We start from the raw sequence: 20504 nt of genomic DNA, 5'->3' as shown, positions 1-20504 counted from the left end.
CAACACCTGGAACTTGCTCTTCTTCATGAGCCTCTATGGAAGCAGGCTGGTGGAGTACAACTCGACGTTCTTGGTTTGTGGCAGCAGGGGGAGCAACTGAGATGGGTGAGGGAGTCCTGGATAAGGGGGTATCCGGAAAGCCGGACTATATACTTTGGTCGGACTGTTGGACTATGAAGATACAAGATTGAAGACTTCGTCCCGTGTCCGGATGGGACTCTCCTTTGAGTGGAAGGCAAGCTTGGCGATCCGGATTATATATCTCCTTCTCTGTAACCGACTCTGTGTAACCCTAGCCCCCTCCGGTGTCTATATAAACCGGAGGGTTTAGTCCGTAGGATAACAACAATCATACCATTGGCTAGCTTCTAGGGTTTAGCCTCTCTGATCTTGTGGTAGATCAACTCTTGTAATACTCATATCATCAAGATCAATCAAGCAGGAAGTAGGGTATTACCTCATCGAGAGGGCCCGAACCTGGGTAAACATCGTGTCCCCAGTCTCCTGTTACCATTAGCCTTAGACGCACAGTTCAAGACCCCCTACCCGAGATCCGCCGGTTTTGACACCGACATTGGTGCTTTCATTGAGAGTTCCTCTGTGTCGTCGCTGTAAGGCTTGATGGCTTCTCCAACCTTCAACAACTCCGTCCAGGGTGAGACTTTTCTTCCCGGATAGATTTTTGTGTTCGGCGGCTTTGCACTGCAGGCCAACTCGCTTGGCCATCTAGAGCAGATCGACAGCTACGCCCCTGGCCGTCAGGCAAGGTTCGGGAACCTAAACTATATTGCCGACATCCGCGGAGACTTGATCTTCGACGGATTCGAGCCCACGTCAGGAGCGCCGAACGATCGCCACGTGCATGACTTAGATCTGCCGTCGGACAGTATTCGACATATCGCCCCTGCCATAGCTCCGGACTTTGATCCAGAGCAGATCTTGCCATCCAAGGACGGGTGGATGGACCCCGCCATGGCGGCCGCACACCTATCGGCGTTGAAGCCGAACGCAGACTCCGCTTCTAAGGAAATCTGTGTCTCCGGACCCCCAGACTTGTTCTCGGTCGTAGGTCCCAGACCGCATGCATCCATGCCCATCGAATCTGATTGGGCTCCAGTCATGGAATTCACCGCCGCGGATATCTTCCATCACTCCCCCTTTGGTGATGTGCTAAATTCGTTAAGGTCTCTCTCTGTGTTAGGAGACTCCTGGCCGAACTATATCCGCCCTGAGTGGGGCACGAATGACGAAGAAAATCGCCTCCCACCCACCACCCACTTCATAGCCACTGTCAATGACCTAACAGAGATGCTTGATTTCGACTCCGACGACATCGGCGGTATGGATGTCGACGCAGGGGATGATCTGGAACCACCGCCCACGTGGTGCTGGACAGCCACTTCATCATATGACATCTATATGGTGGACACGCCCAAGGAAGACAACGGTGACAAGACGGACACGACAGAGGATAAACCCCCGGACAAAAACAAAAACGATGACACAGGCGCCGTCTAAGTCCATTCACGGTAAAAATAGCGATAACAGCGCGAGGAAGAACGACACTCCGATTGACTCCAAAGGCAACAATTCGAACCCAGCAACAGGGCAAGAAGATCCAGGCCACGCCGAACAAACGCCCGATCACAGCGATCCCCGAAATAATCAAACTACCCACGAAGGGGAGGACAGTCCGGTTGACGATGCATTCATCATCCCGGAAAAACGTGCGAAGCAAGATAACCTCCGCAGAAAGCTTCTGGCCACGGCGAGGAGCCTGAAGAAGCAGAAGCAAAGGCTTAAAGCCACGCAGGATACGCTCAACCGAAGATGGAACAAGGTGCTAGACACCAAGGGAAAATGTGGCAACGATTGCCACACAAAGAGCTACCCAAAGCGCAAACTGCTACCCGAATTTGACGACGAGGCCGCAGCGCCCATTCCGCCAAAGAACAATGCGGCCACTCGGCCAGACCAACCACCTCATGGCCGCGATAGAGCAGCCACTGATACCGCACACGATTTACATGAGCTCCTGGACAAAAAGGCCAGTGCGGCCAGGTCCATCTACGGGTCCAGAGGACATGCTCCGACGCGGGATTATGGTCACCTCAACAATCATACTGGTCGAATACCAGTCTAGAATCAACACCGGGCGCAACAATAGCCGACAACATGCCGCGACACAGCCAGATACAGAGGGGCTGTGCACCCCCTATGCTTCACCGATGAGGTGCTGGATCATGAATTTCCACAAGGATTCAAACCCGTGAATATAGAGGCATACGATGGAACGACAGACCCTGGGGTCTAGATTGAAGATTTTATCCTTCACATACACATGGCTCGTTGGGATGACCTCCACGCCATCAAATACCTTCCCCTCAAGTTGAAAGGACCAGCTCGGCACTGGCTGAAGAGCCTCCCTGAAAACTCAATCGGAAGTTGGGAGGAACTTGAGGATGCTTTCAAGGCCAACTTTCAAGGAACTTATGTCCGACCTCTAGATGTAGACGATTTAAGTCACATAATATAGTAGCCCGGAGAGTCAGCCCGAAGAGTCAGCCCGCAAGCTTTGGAATAGATTCCTCACTAAGAAGAATCAAATTGTCGACTGTCCGGATGCCGAAGCCTTAGCGGCCTTCAAACACAGTATCTGAGACGAGTGGCTCGCCAGACACCTCGGCCAAGAAAAGCCAAGGACGATGGCAGCCTTAACAAGCCTCATGACCCGCTTTTGTGCGGGCGAAGACAGCTGGTTGGCTCGTAGAGGCACCAGTGACCCAGGCACATCCGAAATTCGAGATGGCAACGGGAAGCCACGGCGCACTAAGCACAAACTTTGAAATGACGATAGTCCGGACAACACGATGGTCAACACCGGATTTAGGGGCTCTCGACCCGGTCAAGGAAAGAAGCCATTCAAAGGCAGCAAAGAGGGACCGTCCAGCCTGAATAAAGTCCTAGACAGACTGTGCCAAATCCATGGCACTTCTGAAAAACCTGCAAATCATACCCATAGAGAATGTTGGGTCTTCAAGCAGGCCAACAAATTAAACGTCGAACACAAGGGAAAGGACACACCAAGCGAAGACGAGGATGAGCCTCGCCAGCCAAACACGGGGGGGCCAGAAAAATTCCCACCAAAAGTCAAAACGGTAAACATGGTACACGCAACTCACGCAGAGTTCGTCGCCCCCAAATTCAATCCCTGGGTGGCCTGCCCGATCACTTTTGATCACAGGGACTACCCGGCCAGTATCCGGCATGGAGGACGGCTGCCTTGGTGCTCGACCCAATAATTGATGGATACCATCTCACTCGAGTCCTAATGGACGGCGGCAGTAGTCTTAGTCTGATATATCAAGACACCATCCGCAAGATGGGGATAGACCCATCCAGAATAAGCCAAAATAGCGCCACCTTCAATGGAGTGATTCCAGGCGTTGAGGACCACTGCTGGGGCTCCCTCGTATTAGAAGTGACATTCGGTTCTCCTGACAACTTCAGAAGTGAGGAACTACTCTTCAACGTCGCTCCCTTCAGCAGCGGTTATCATGCATTACTCGGAAGAACGGCCTTCGCTTGCTTTAACGCAATACCAAACTACGCCTGCCTCAAACTTAAGATGCCCGGTCCACGTGGTGTCATAACGGTTAGTGGAAACACAGAGCAGTATGAGGCAACTCCTGCTGCCGGACTCTAGGCGGCCTCTCCCGTTAGAACGCATGATCGGTCGTTCAGAGCACAGACATGGATAGACGAGTCTAGTACACCATTTTTCACAATAGCCCGGATAAACCTAAGCTAGGTGTTGTACATGTATCCTCACAAATGATACCAGGGGCTGCAAACATGTAATAAAGCCCACAATTCGGCTTGCCCCATTAATAGGCACATATCTCGTATCTCTAACATCCATCGAGAATAACTAAATTTTCGCATGCTTACTCGTTTACATGAGTTTTCGTTTTCACAGACATCATTCGTGTGACACCCTTCCAGGATACGGCACAACAGAGACAAAGGCGCAGACGTGCAGCAGGGCCCCGCTCAAAGGTTTCTCTTTAGATTAAGCCCCTGTGTAAACCTTCTTTACTGTCCTTTGTTGCTTGACATCCCGTGGGTATTCAATACACCCATAGTGGATACTGGTGTCATAGGCTTTTCGCCATGATAGATCAATGCACGTACCTGGAATTATAGGGTCAAGGGCGTTATTCAGCCTAGTATATGTTATAAAGTCTGAATACCTTTGGGAGTGTTCGACGTCACGAGTTTGGCCTTATATGCATCAGCTCTGAATCATGTCTTTGGTCAAATGTTGGGTTAGCCCGGCTCCTGGGTTTGCTGCCTTACGTTCCGTTCTATCGGCTAAGGCGGCCAAAGGAGAACTACTGCAATTGTGCCCTGGTTATTTCGGATGAGCACCTCAGTAGAGAAAGCCGAAAACTGACTGTCATGATACACCGACAGACTGGTCAACCACTCGAGGACTCATCAGAATCTATAGGATTCTCCTGCATCAACGAAGGACCGGTTTCCCGGTCAAGTACACGCACCGTATTTGGATGCACGCGGAAGTACCAGGGGCTACATAGTAGCCCCACCTCTCAACTCTTATGGCTAAGTGAAAGTGTTACATCTATATAGTCCGGTTGCCTGGTTCGACGTGCGCTCACCTCCTTAATGGACCAAGACGTTGGATCAACTGTGTTTACGCATATTTTTTCGAACACCCCCGCATTATATGCGTGGGGGCTAAAGCCAATGACTGCTAACTTTCACGTTATATGCATACATAAACAGCCACACAGGAGACACTATAATACTTTCAGGCAAAAGTATAAAAAATAGCCTCTGTAATTAAACGCATAATTGTTTACAATTAATAGACTCGTCACTCGAACATGACATTCTTCGAGCACCGAGCCTCTATACTACGGGCACCTTCTATGACCTGCTCAAAATAGTGCTTGGCTGGGTCTTGGCTTCTTGCCGGACCCCGGGTTGCAATGTTGGTGGCCTCCATATCCTCCTAATATGTCTTCACACGGGCAAGGGCCATCTGCGCACCCTCTATGCACGCCGACCTCTTCTCGGCATCTATTCGCGCTCTGGCGCCAAATAATTGTTACACCAAACCAAAGTAACTGTCCGGCTTTGGTCCCCTCGGCCACAGATGGTCTATTATGGACCTCATTGCAAGGCCAGACAGCCTATGGAGCTCGGCTATAGCGGCCATCTTCTCACTTAATGGTAATGAGCGTGCTGGGGCATTAAATTGCGACCAGAACAACCTTTCCATTTCGTTATCTTTATGATCCTTGAACAACTTGGTCGCATCAGCTGCACGCTTTGCCAAGTCCGCATACTCATCTGCAGTGCTCCATAGCTTATCCAACAGAGCATACTTTGGATCTAAAAACTTCATCCGCAACAAATAAGGATTTCCAGCCGCGATTTCTCCGGCTTGTCGAAGTTCCTCCCGCGCGTCTCAAATGTCAGAGTGCATCTCCTTAGCCGAATCCAGCGCCTTCTTCAGATCAGTCGCCTTTGCTTGATTCTCCTTCTCGAGAAGCTCATACTGGCCAGCGGCGTCCCTCAGCTCCATAGCCATTTCGGCTATCTTTTCTTTGCTTCGAAGATGAGTAGCCTGTTCGGCTTTCAAATCTTCAGCTGCATTTAGGGCAGCCGCATTGCTGACCCGGGCTTGTTCCTTGGCTAGGGCAAGCTCCACCCTCAGGGCCTCAATAGCAGCAGCTCCGCTTGCAACCATATCACATCATATTAATATTTCAACCTTCTTACAATTTCCTACAGCAAATGTGGATATAAGAGCACATACTCTGCGACTCCTCAAATCGCTTGTTTACAAGCGTGATGTCGGCATCCACCACGTCAATCTGTCGCCTCAATTCGATGCATTCAGTGGTCTGGTCTATCGCCAGACCCTTAGCAACCTGCACATCAATACAAGTGCAATGATTACCTGGGAGTGTGATCCTCCGTTTGCCGCCATGGGCTGGCAACCACAGTCTCAGGGGCTACTATCTATACAGAGCACAGCTATCGCGTGCGGTGCAACCAAAAAACTGCGTATTTTGTTGCTTACCTCAAAGCCTTTTAGCAAGCTCCTAAAAGCTTCATTTAACCCGCTTGTGGCGGAGGAAATTTTCTCCAACACCGTACCCATTAGTGTACGGTGATCCTCCGACAGAGCAGCTGACTCCAGGAGGCCCGTCAGTATTTTCGGCCGGACACCGGACTCACCCGGACCCTTTACATTGTCCCCCACAGGAGCCGAACACGCTGGGCTCGGGGCGGCCGAAGTATTAGCTTCTGGCATCAATGGATCTGGACTACTCCGTGATGACACCTCAGGGCCGCCTGCCCCATGGGGCGGAGAGGTAGGTGGGGTTTCACTCTCCATCATCTCCAGAAGAAGATCCCCCGAGGACGAACCCTATTGAGACAAACTGCTAGTCGGACTGCAAAAAATAGGTCCTGGTTATTACTCTCAAAGGAAAAAGCAATAAGCTTCTTGTTTATTAAACTTACAGCTTGGTGGAGGGCTGGCCCGTTAGCGGGCACGGTGCGGTAGGAACGCCCTTTGGGGCAGGGCTCTTTGGTGAGGTTTTCTTCCCTTGTTTAGGCGCCCCCGTTTCCAAGTCTTCAGAGGCGGCCCTCTTCTTCCCGCGGGGGGAGGAAACCTCAGATTCACCTCCCCGATTCTCCTCCTCCATGGAGACATTAATTCCCCCGGTTCGGATGCACAATGTGTGAGGCTCACTCTTGGCTTCTCCACTCTTCCCTTCATCTTCCTCCGATGGCACTTGATTATCGCCCGTTTAAGCATCTTGGCTATTGCTGGATCGGGCGAGCCTTCGGGAAGCGGGGGCCGGACACCTGATTCTCTTCGCCTTACTAAGCCAATCCTGGTCGTGGACACTTTTTCAGAACAATGTTATGACAAATATAAACAAAGTGTTCGGTCACAGGGTTACTTACTTGGGTATTTGGGCGGTTGCAGCTCAGGCCCACATCCTTGATGGTGTGCGTACACTTTATTCATGGTCCGAAGAACAACTTATACATTCCTTCAGGTGTCATGCCGAAGAAGTGCTGAATGGTTCGTGACCTTCCGGATTGAACTCCCACATCCGGAGAGGTCGACGTGTACACGACATGGCCCGCCGAACTAGCATTACCTGGATTATTTTTACAAGACTAATGTCCCTCCCGAGAAGCTCCCGAATGCGGCTCTGCAGCATCGGTACATCATTTGCAGGCCCCCAGTCCAGTCCCACATTGGCCCACGACGCCAGTTGAGGCGGAGGGCCCGAGCGGAAGGCGGGGGCGGCCGCCCACTTTGAGCCTCAGGGAGTTGTGACATAGAACCACCTCCGTTGCCATAGATCGGATACCTCGGGGAAGGAGCCTTCAGGCCACGGGGCATCGGCGTTCCTTCTTATTGTGGCGCCCCCACACTCTGCGTGCCGCCCCTCGGTCACCCTCAACTTCATATTGAAAGTCTTGAGCCACAAGCCAAAGTGTGGGGTGACATGGAGGAAGGCTTTGCACACGACAATAGACGATGAGATGTGAAGAATGGAGTCCGGAGCTAGATCTTGAAAATCTAGCCCATAATAGAACATGAGCCCTCTCACGAAGGGATCAAGATTCAAGCCCAAGCCCCAGAGGAAGTGAGAGACAAATACGACGCTCTCGTTGGGCTCGGGAGTAGGGGTAACCTGTCCAGGGGCGGGAAGCCTGTTCTTAACATCGGCAGTCAAATACCCGGCCTCCCTGAGCTTCGCGATATCCTCCTCTGTGACCGAGGAAGCCATCCACCAGCCTTGATGGTCGGATTCGGACATGATCGAAGATCCAAGGTGCTTGAGCTTGAGCTTTGGGTGTTGGAACTCAAAGTGCGGAAAGGCGCAAGCGTGAAGGTAAAAGGGATAGGCCTCAACCCCTCTATAAAGGGGGAAGAATATCAAGCGTCCTCGGCGTAACCGTTCGGGACTTGCCTAAAAACACGGAGTCATGCCAACAGGCACTGTTGGATTACCCATACCCGTATTGATGAGGACCCCATGATAAGAGGGACACGATCTCTGCTTCGGCAAGACGTGCCAAAGGAACCGCCTTGCAGTATGTGTGGAAGCAGGTTGTAGAAAATGGTTCGAATAATGACCGGGTCGTGGCGTGATGTCACGCTACGAAGAGTTGTCAGCAGATTAGATTCTTGGTCTATTATTCTCTCTACGGTGGTATATAAATTTTTCTTGCAGAGCCGGACACGGTCCTTGTGTTCGGAATTTATCTTGGAGTATTCGGAGATGGACCTGCCTCGCAATGCCGAAGACAATCTATGCGCCAGACTCATCGTCATTGAAGCCTGGTTCAGGGGCTACTGAGGGAGTCCTGGATAAGGGGGTACCCGGACAGCCGGACTATATACTTTGGCCGGACTGTTGGACTATGAAGATACAAGATTGAAGACTTCGTCCCGTGTCCGGATGGGACTCTCCTTTGCATGGAAGGCAAGCTTGGCGATCCGGATTATAGATCTCCTTCTCTATAACCGACTCTGTGTAACCCTAGCCTCCTCCGGTGTCTATATAAACCGGAGGGTTTAGTATGTAGGACAACAACAATCATACCATAGGCTAGGTTCTAGGGTTTAGCCTCTCTGATCTCGTGGTAGATCAACTCTTGTAATACTCATATCATCAAGATCAGTCAAGCAGGAAGTAGGGTATTACCTCCATCGAGAGGGCCCGAACCTGGGTAAACATCGTGTCCCCAGTCTCCTGTTACCATTAGCCTTAGACGCACAGTTCGGGACCCCCTACCCAAGATCCGCCCGTTTTGACACCGACAATGGGTTCAACAATGAGTGGTTGAGAGGCTGCAGCATGTTCTTTCTTTGAAGACTTAGTTCCCTTAGTCTTCAGCTTCTTATTAGTAGGAGCATTGTCAGATACGTCCTTGAGCTTGCGTTTCTTGGCTTCAACTTTAGCCGCTCTTGTCTTCTTCAGTTCAGAAGCTGCTGAGGGGACCTTAGGCTTCAAGCCTGTCATGCTGGCAGGGAAGACAATGCGAGGTTCCTTGGTGCAGTGTGGGTTTCAGCAGACTTCTCCTTCTTGGCAGCCATCCTAGGATCAATGCCAGGGCGCCCAAGAGCTTTCCTCTTTTCAGCTGCATTGTGGGCTTGGACACATTTCTCAGCAAGATACTTCATATGCTACCTTGAGCCTTTAGCTTCATTGCTTTTCTTGTGAAACTCCTCCTTGAGGTCATGCAACATCTTCTTGAAGATTTGAACATCAGCCACGCTGAGCTTGGCCATGTTCTTCTTGAAGTGAGCCTTCTCATAGTTAATCTTGTTCTTCAGCTCGACAATCTTCTGAGCCAAGGCCAGTTCACCAGCAATGGCACCATGGAAGGTGACGCTGATGTCCACAGGGAGCTGAAGATCATCAATACTGATGTCCTGGTTGTCGAACCACTCATCGATGAAGTTATTCAGAATATCAACATCAAAGAGGGGCAGATCATTGAAGATTTTCGCCTCTTGCTTGCTCTTGATAGGCATTTCCAGAGCATCATCACCAAGATCATCACTGGACAGATCAATGGCTTCTTCTTAATTGCATAGCACAGTGAAAGGTGTCAGTGGTTTCCCAGTGGCCTTCTTGGGCAATGGCTTCGTGGCCCTCTTGGACACGCGAGATAAATCTTCAGACTGCACACTAGATTCAGGCGGTGCAATCTTCAGAGGCTTCCTCATTGAAGCTTTTGGTGAAGAAGATGGCTTTGAAGCTTTTGCCTTCTTCTTCTTCTTTTCTTTGGGAGGTGAGGGAGCAGCTTCAGTGTCAGCATCACCATCAGATTGCTCCATTGTTGCTCTCTGAGCAGCAATGTGAGACAGAAGCCCATCAAAATTAGCAAAGGGGCCAATTCTGTTTTCATTGGCTTCACGTGTCCCATCATATCTAGGAGCAGAGGGTCAGGGTTGAAGTTGAGGCCATAGTCCTTTGCATTCTGGGTAGCTGAATCTTTGGCAAACTAATAGTTGCGCTTGAAGAGATTGTCGTCACGACACCATAATAAGGAATATGGGTCGGCATTTTCAGGCTGCGGTCCTCTGACCATGCAAGGATAGAATTCTTGCGCAATGGCTTCAGCCTTGTTCTTCGGCACCAAGCCGTGATACAGACAGTCTCCCCATGGGTGCTTGATGTCATTCTTCTCGGTGTATTCAGGCGTGACGAATCTGTATTTGAACCATTCCTCAGCCCAATATCTTCGGATCCACTGACTCCGGTTCTTGCGCTGGTTGTAGTTTTTGTCAGGGTCTGACTTGTATTGCTCATACAAGGCAGGAGGTAGATCAAGTGTAAGGATGGCAATGGGTAGGGTATGGGTAGGGTAGAGCAATACTATACCCATACCCATGTAGTCAATGGGTATAAAACTCTACCTATACCCGTACCCACGGGTATGAAACTTTACCCACACCCAAACCCGACGGGTACCCATACCCATTGGGTATCCAACGAGTAGATCAAATAGTATAAGTTATTCATACTTTTACATTCATCCATAGCACATTTGGCAACAAAAATATAATTATCTCAACTTAATAATAGATAGATCAATACATGAAAATTATCAAAATTATGAAATCACAATCTCATACGTATAAGTCAATGAGTGCAGACGTGTCACATGGCAAATGGAAAACTAATGAGAACAAAACATATTTTAACAAGCTCCAGGATACACTTCAGAAAATAACATCTGATAAGTAATAAATAAGAAACATCTGGAGCACCCATCAGCTAGCACAAATAGCAACTACGTCAGCCAACATCTCGCACAAACAACAGCTACATGAGCAACCAGCCAGCACACGTAGCAACCATCAGCTTCCAACCCAGCACAAACAGCAGTCGTATCTTCACTCCTGGGTGATGATTGAAGTAGACTCATCCTTCACATGAACAAGATGACACGACATATAAGTAAATTATTCAACTATAATCCAAAGATTTAAGAATAAAGCATTTAATTAATTTACCATCTGTTCTTCCTCATCCTCGAGAACACTTTGGAATGTAGCAAAGAGTGTAGAGTTCCAACCACCTGATGAAATAACCAACATTAGTATATAAATGTCAAGTTATTTTCAAAGTAAAAAAATAAGTGCAACTGAAAAAACTTATTACCTAACATATCTGCATGAGACCAAGCTTGCATGCACATGAGAGCTTCGGCCACATTAGGAGTAAGTCTACTACGATGTGCACTAAACACTCTTCCACTAGTGCTGAACGCACATTCGAAAGCCACAGATGTTATGGGAATAGGCAATATATCACAAGCTAGGTTTTGCAAGGTAGGAAACCTCGAGCCACTAACCTTCCACCAATTAATAATATCGAATTATTGTGTTCTATTTTTAAGAAAACTAGCTTCTTCCAAATACAAGTCCAATTCTGTATGGATTGATGAAGAAGGGACCATGGGGCGACTAGACAAATACATGTCATAGAGTTTCATGACTTCATCTTGTTCTCCAACTGGCTCCGTAATAGAAGCATCATGTGTATCCTCACCTTCAACTTCATCTTTATATTTCTTCACCAACTCAATCAATAACTTCTTTACCTTCTCTATTTCGGTGGTTGCATGCTCTCTTCCATAGAGGGGGCCATAAAGAGCATTGAGAATATGAAGTTTATACCTTGGATCAAGAACTGTTGCAACGGACATAAGACCATGGATATCTTTCCAATACTTCTCAAACTTATCCTTCATTTCCTCAGACATTTTTTGTATAAGCTCAATGTTACTCTTACCCCATTTTCTTATGGCTAAGCGAATGGTAATCACTTTAGGGAAAAAAGATTTGATGTGACATACTTGGTGCCTGAGAATGACTCGGTGATATCAAAGAAGAGCTTCAGCCTATCACATATTTCTTTTGCAAACTTCCAATCATCTTTGGTTGGGCAACACTTAAATTTCTTTTCCCGTGGCTTTAATTTTTCAAATATCTCCATGTACTGTAGTGCAATGCTAATCATGGTATAAGTTGAATTCCATCTAGTCTTACAATCAAGAGTTAACCTTTTTTAATACTCTATGTTCAAAGTTTTTGCCATCTTTTCAAACTTCTTGTGCGTTTTAGGTGTGGCTGACCAAAATGCAACACTATCACATAACCTCTCTATACCTTGCTCTAAGACACTCATTCCATCTTTCACAATTAATTTAAATATGTGAGCTGCACAACGCATATGCATTAATTGACCATCTGCTACGTCTTGAGCTAATGTTGGTTTTCCCCGAAGAGGAGAGGGTGATGCAGCAAGTGTAGCGTAAGTATTGCCCTCAGTTTTTGAGAACCAAGGTATCAATCCAGTAAGAGGCTCCTCAAAAGTCCCACACGCCTACACAAACAAACTGAGAACTCGCAACCAACGCAATAAAGGGGTTGTCAATCCCTTCACGGCCACTTGCGAAAGTGAGATATGATAGAGATAGTATGATAAGATAAATATATTTTTGGTATTTTATAATATAGATGAAAAAAGTAAAGATGCAAATAAAAGTAGATTGAAAGCAAATATGATAAGAGATAGACCCGGGGGTCATAGGTTTCACTAGAGGCTTCTCTCAAGAGCATAAGTATTACGGTGGGTGAACAAATTATTGTCGAGCAATTGATAGAAAAGCGAATAATTATGACGTTATCTAGGCATGATCATGTATATAGGCATCACGTCCATAACAAGTAGACCGACTCCTGCCTGCATCTACTACTATTACTCCACACATCGACCGCTATCCAGCATGCATCTAGAGTATTAAGTTCATAAGAACAGAGTAATGCATTAAGCAAGATGACATGATGTAGAGGGATAAACTCATGCAATATGATATAAACCCCATCTTGTTATCCTCGATGGCAACAATACAATACGTGTCTTGCAACCCTTTCTGTCACTGGGTAAGAACACCGCAAGATTAAACCCAAAGCTAAGCACTTCTCCCATGGCAAGAAAGATCAATCTAGTAGGCCAAACCAAACCGATAATTCGAAGAGACTTGCAAAGATAACTCAATCATACATAAAAGAATTCAGAGAAGATTCAATTAATATCCATAGATAAATCTGATCATAAACCCACAATTCATTGGATCTCGACAAACACACCGCAAAAAGAGATTACATCGAATAGATCTCCACAAGAGAGGGGGAGATCATTGTATTGAGATCCAAAAAGAGAGAAGAAACCATCTAGCTAATAACTATGGACCCGTAGGTCTGTGGTAAACTACTCACAACTCATAGGAGGGGCAAGGATGTTGATGTAGAGGCCCTCCATGGTCGATTCCCCCTCCGGCAGAGTGCCGACAAAGGCTCCAAGATGGGATCTCGCGGATACAGAAGGTTACGGTGGTGGAAATTGTGTTTTGTGGTGCCCCCGGATGTTTTCGGGGTCCGTAGGTATATATAGGAGGAATAAGTACGTCGGTGGACGCCCGAGGGGCCACGAGACAGGGGGCGCGCCCTACAAGGGGGGGGGCGCCCTCCTATCTCGTGGAGGATCCGGTTGTTTCTTGACTTGCACTCCAAGCTCTCCGGATCTTGTTCGTTCCAAAAATCACGCTCCCGAAGGTTTCATTCCGTTTGGACTCCGTTTGATATTCCTTTTCTTCGAAATACTGAAATAGGCAAAAAAACAGCAATATGGGCTGGGCCTCCGGTTAGTAGGTTAGTCCCAAAAATGATATAAATGTATAAAATAAAGCCCATAAACATCCAAAACAGGTAATATAATAGCATGGAACAATCAAAAATTATAGATACGTTGGAGATGTATCAAGCATCCCCAAGCTTAATTCCTGCTCGTCCTCGAGTAGGTAAATGATAAAAAGAAGAATTTTTGATGTGGAATGCTACCTAGCATAATTCTCAATGTAATTTTCTTTAATGTGGCATGAATGTTCAGATCCAAATAATACAAAATAAAAGTTCATATTGACATAAGAAATAGTAATACTTCAAGCATACTAAGCAAAGTAATCATGTCTTCTTCAAAATAACATGGCCAAAGAAAGTTATCCCTACAAAATCATATAGTCTGGCTGTTGCTCTATCTTCATCACACAAAGTATTTAATCATGCACAACCCCGATGACGAGCCAAGCAATTGTTTCATACTTTAATAATCTCAAACTCTTTCAAATTTCACGCAATACATGAGCGTGAGCCATGGACATAGCACTATATGTGGAATAGAATGGTGGTTGTGGGGAAGACAAAAAAGGAGAAGATAGTCTCACATCAACTAGGCGTATCAACAGGCTATGGAGATGCCCATTAATAGATATCAATGTGAGTGAGTAGGGATTGCCATGCAACGGATGCACTAGAGCTATAAATATATGAAAGCTCAACAAAAGAAAACTAGTGGGTGTGCATCCAACTTGCTTGCTCACGAAGACCTAGGGCATTTTGAGGAAGCCCATCATTGGAATATACAAGCCAAGTTCTATAATGAAAAATTCCCACTAGTATATGAAAGTGACAACATATGAGACTCTCTATCATGAAGATCATGGTGCTATTTTGAAGCACAAGTGTGGAAAAAGAGGTAGTAGAATTGTCCCTTCTCTCTTTTTCTCTCATTCTTTTTTTTCTCTTCTTTTTTTTTCTTTTTTTTCTTTTCTTTGGCCTTCTCTTTTTTTGGCCTTTCTCTTTTTTTTCTTTTTGTAAAGTCCGAAGTCTCATCCCGACTTGTGGGGGAATCATAGTCTTCATCATCCTTTCCTCACTAGGACAATGCTCTAATAATGGAGATCATCACAGTTTTATGGATTTACAACTCAAAAATTACAACTCAAAGCTAGAAAAAGATATGACTCTATGTGAATGCCTCCGGCGGTATACCGGGATATGCAATGAATCAAGAGCGACATGTATGAAGATTATGATGGTGGCTTTGCCACAAATACGATGTCAACTACATGATCATGCAAAGAGCAATATGACAATGATGAAACATGTCATAATAAACGGAACGGTGGAAAGTTGCATGGCAATATATCTCGGAATGGCTATGGAAATGCCATAATAGGTAGGTATGGTGGCTATTTTGAGGAAGGTATATGGTGGGTGTATGGTACCAGCGAAAGTTGCACGGTACAAGAGAGGCTAGCAATAATGGAAGGGTGAAAGGGTGCGTATAATCCATGGACTCAACATTAGTCAAAAGAACTCATATACTTGTTGTAAAAATTTAGAAGTCATCAAAAACCAAAGCACTACGCTCATGCTCCTAGGGGGATAGATTGGAAGGAAAAGACCATCGCTCGTCCCCGACTGCCACTCATAAGGAAGACATTCAATAAATAAAATTGTGCTCCAACTTCATCACAAAGCGGTTCACCATACGTGCATGCTACGAGAATCACAAACTTAAACACAAGCATTCTTTAAATTCATAATCACCCAACTAGCATGACTTTAATATCACTACCTCCATATCTCAAAACAATTATCAAGCATCAAATTGATGATAACATCCAATTCACTTTCTATGATAGTTTTTATTATACCCAACTTGGATGCTCATCATTCTAGGACCAAATTAGTAACCATAGCAAATACCATGCTGTTCTAAGAGACTCTCAAAAAAATATAAGTGAAGCATGAGAGACTAGCAATTTCTTCAAAATTAATCCACCACCATGCTCTAAAAGATATAAGTGAAGCACTAGAGCAAAAACTAACAAGCTCAAAAGATATAAGTGAAGCACATAGAGTATTCTAGAAAATTATAATCAAATAGGCTTCTCCCAAAAGGTGTGTACAGAAAGGATGATTGTGGTAAACTAACAAGCAAAGACCAATATAATACACGGCGCTCCAAGCAAAACACATATCATGTGGCGAATAAAAATATAGCTCCAAGTAAAGTTACCAATGAACGAAGACGGAAGAGGGGATGCCTTCCCGGGGCATCCCCAAGCTTAGGCTTTTGGCTATTCTTGAATATCTTGGGGTGCCTTGGGCATCCCCAAGCTTAGGCTCTTTCCACCCTTTATTCCATAGTCCATAAAAGCTTTACCCAAAACTTGAAAACTTCACAACACAAAACTCAACAGGAAATCTTATAAGCTCTGTTAGTGAAAGCAAACAAAACCACCACATAAGGTACTGTAATAAACTCATTCTTTATTTATTTTGGTGTTAAACCTACTGTATTCCAACTTCCTTATGGTTTATAAATTAATTTATTAGCCATAGATGCATTGAAATAAACAAACAACACACGAAAAACAGAACAGTCTGTAGCAATCTGTAACCAATGCAAACTTCTGGAACTCTAAAAATCCTACCAAAATAGGACGTACTGGAAAATTTGTTTATTGATCAGCAGCAAAAAGAATCAATGCAAAAGCACGTTTATGTGATTTATTGAATTTTTTTTCTTGAGCGCAAAGTTTCTGTTTTTCAGCAGAATCAAATCAACCATCATCATAGTTTATCCTATAGGTTCTACTTGGCACAAACACTAAATAAAAGATAAAAACACATCTAAACAGAAAGTAGAAACAAAATTTAACACTAAACAGGAACAAAAACAAAGAACATAAAGAAAGTTGGGTTGCCTCCCAACTAGCGCTATCATTTAACGCCCCTAGCTAGGCATAAAAGCGAAGATAGATCTAACGAGTGCCATCTTTGGCACTTGATTCATAAGTAACAAGAGAGGATCTCCTTTCTATGGCATTCATCCTGCTATTCAGGGTAAGAACATTGCCATTAATGGATGAAGTAAGATTAAGCACGTTACGGAAATTTGCATCTAAGCTAGACTTCATTTCTTTCATAATTTCATTTTGATAAAAGCACAAGAGAGTGGTTGATTCAACTTTATCATTTAAAGGGTGCCCAAATATGGTTTTCATTTTTTCATAGGTATATATAGCATCCCCTTCAAGAAAACCTTCTTCAAAAATAGAATCTAGAACTTGTTTGGAAGAAGCGGGCAAGCCAACATAGAAACTTTTTAAGTAAACATCAATTTGATATTGTGGCACATAGCTAGCCCGAATCCTTAATAACCTATCCCAAGCATCTTTTAAAGATTCATCAAGCAAATAGCAAAAAATTCTGGAGTCATCTTCATCAAAATCATCTAAACTCTCATTGGTGATCCCGGTGGATCTTTCCGTAGCATCATTGTTTATGAGCTTACAGAGGATAGAGGGGTTATCCAAGGCACTAGAACTCGGGAGAAATCCCTTAGTTCTTTTTGATTCGGCCATGGCAACGGGAAGGCAAACAAAAAGGCAGAGAGGAGATTGGGAAAGAGAGGGCGAATAAAACGGCAAGGGTGAAGTGGGGGCGAGGAAAATGAGAGGCAAATGGCAAATAATGTAAATGCGAGGGAGATGGGTTTGTGATAGATACTTGGTATGTCTTGACTTGAGCGAAGACCTCCCCATCAACGGCGCCAGAAATCCTTCTTGCTACGTCTTGAGCTAGCGTTGGTTTTCCCTGAAGAGGAGAGGGTGATGCAGCAAGTGTAGCGTAGGTATTTCCCTCAGTTTTTGAGAACCAAGGTATCAATCCAGTAGGAGGCTCCTCAAAAGTCCCACGCGCCTACACAAACAAACTAAGAACTTGCAACCAACGCAATAAAGGGGTTGTCAATCCCTTCACGTCCACTTGCGAAAGTGAGATCTGATAGAGATAGTATGATAAGATAAATATATTTTTGGTATTTTATAATATAGATGCAAAAAGTAAAGATGCAAATAAAAGTAGATTGAAAGCAAATATGATAAGAGATAGACCCAGGGGCCATAGGTTTCACTAGAGGCTTCTCTAGAGAGCATAAGTATTACGGTGGGTGAACAAATTACTGTCGAGCAATTGATAGAAAAGCGAATAATTATGACGTTATCTAGGCATGATCATGTATATAGGCATCACGTCCATAACAAGTAGATCGACTCCTGCCTGCATCTACTAATATTAATCCACACATTGACCGCTATCCAACATGCATCTAGAGTATTAAGTTCATAAGAACAGAGTAACGCATTAAGCAAGATGACATGATGTAGAGGGATAAACTCATGCAATATGATATAAACCCCATCTTGTTATCCTCGATGGCAACAATACAATATGTGTCTTGGAACTCTTTCTGTCACTGGGTAAGAACACCGCAAGATTGAACCCAAAGCTAAGCACTTCTCCCATGGCAAGAAAGATCAATCTAGTAGGCCAAACCAAACCGATAATTCGAAGAGACTTCCAAAGATAACTCAATCATACATAAAAGAATTGAGAGAAGATTCAATTAATATCCATAGATAAATCTGATCATAAACCCACAATTCATCAGATCTCGACAAACACACCGCAAAAAGAGATTACGTCGAATAGATCTCCACAAGAGAGGGGGAGATCATTGTATTGAGATCCAAAAAGAGAGAAGAAGCCATCTAGCTAATAACTATGGACCCGTAGGTCTGTGGTAAACTACTCACAACTCATAGGAGGGGCAAGGATGTTGATGTAGAGGCCCTCCATGGTCGATTCCCCCTCCGGCAGAGTGCCGACAAAGGCTCCAAGATGGGATCTCGCGGATACAGAAGGTTATGGTGGTGGAAATTGTGTTTCGTGGTGCCCCGGATGTTTTCGGGGTCCGTAGGTATATATAGGAGGAAGAAGTACGTCGGTGGACGCCCGAGGGGCCCACGAGACAGGGGGCACGCCCTACAGGGGGGGGGGGGGCTACAGGGGGTGGAGGCTCCGGTTGTTTCTTGACTTGCACTCCAAGCTCTCCGGATCTTGTTCGTTCCAAAAATCACGCTCCCGAAGGTTTCATTCCGTTTGGACTCCGTTTGATATTCCTTTTCTTCGAAATACTGAAATAGGCAAAAAAACAGCAATATGGGATGGGCCTCCGGTTAGTAGGTTAGTCCCAAAAATGATATAAATGTATAAAATAAAGCCCATAAACATCCAAAACAGGTAATATAATAGCATGGAACAATAAAAAATTATAGATACGTTGGAGACGTATCACCATCCAACATGAGAGAGCTTGTATCCAACTTATCTGGCAATATAACCATAGCCTTATCATTTGATGTGCAGTTGTCCAAAGTGACAGTGGAGATCTTCCGCTCAAGGTGCCAATCAACAAGACACTTATACAAGGCTTCACATATAACCTCAGCTGAATGTGGACATGGCACATAAGCAAACCTATTTAACACAATAAAATAGAAGAAGTCATGAGTTTTTTGCATAAGCATAGTATGGTAAATGACTAATTGATAATAATTACTTGGAGTATAATTGATTTTATACCTCATAAGAAAGCTCTTACTTGGAGTACTATTGTGCTATGTACAGATTTTATACCTCATAAGAAAGCTCTTTAGATTCCAAGTATCATCATTATAGTGAGCGGTAACAACCATGTCACCTCTCTTTTGATAGCTCGCCGTCCACAAATCCGTAGTGACAGCCAATCAGTGTTTAAATGTTGCAAAAAAATTCACCATCTTCTCCCTTTGGGCAGAATGCATAGCCACAATATCATTCCTAATAGTATTTCTACACACCATCTTAAACAATGGTTGTAGAGAAGAACAAAATCTACGAAAACCACTATGTTCCACGATAGATAAAGGATACTCATGTTCACATATCATCAACCCAAGATCTCTCCTAGCCTTCTCTTGGTCAAAAATGACATTTTCCAAATTCACTTTGCCACCTTCGCCTTTTGTCAGCCTTAATTTTTGTTGCTTTGGGCCTATGGGTGCATGCCTAGCAGGACAAGATTCCAAATGCAAATGCAAGTGATTTGTGCCAGCTCTTGGTCCTGCAGTAAATTTTTTGTGACAATAATTGCACTCGGCTTTCAATTGTCCATTTTCTATTTTCTCTTCCATCTCATCCCATACTGCCGATGTTCGCTTTCTCTTACCACCAGCTCTATTGGATGTAACTTGAGATGTTGGAGTAGCAACTTCAGATGTCAGGGTAGCCTGAAATATTGGTGTAGCATGTTGCGATGAAGGATCAACTAAGTTTCCATTGCCCGCACCAGGCACAGCTCAGCCTTCTGCTCCTTCATAAGAAGCCATCGATCTATACATGATAGATAACAAATAAGTTTCTTAAGTGCAAAAAAAGAGATGATAGTGCCATTATCATAATGCTAAACAGAGTATGTCCAATATAAAAAATGACAATAGCATGATTGATTCTTCCTTACAATCAATCGCATCTCAAATAAGAAAATATAGTTGCTAACCAATCATGCATGAAGTGATACAACTACTGAGCTGAATCAAATACTAATCGATTAGAACGAAAACTAGTACTGAAACTAATCATCTCGGAGGGTAGATGTATTCCAAACTAGTACTGTACGTAGATGTAT

The sequence above is a fragment of the Triticum aestivum genome, chromosome 7B, assembly GCF_018294505.1.
Source record: "Triticum aestivum cultivar Chinese Spring chromosome 7B, IWGSC CS RefSeq v2.1, whole genome shotgun sequence".
In the NCBI taxonomy this organism is placed as follows: domain Eukaryota; kingdom Viridiplantae; phylum Streptophyta; class Magnoliopsida; order Poales; family Poaceae; genus Triticum; species Triticum aestivum.
The sequence above is the reverse complement of the archived record's forward strand: the minus strand, read 5'-3'. Positions refer to the sequence as shown.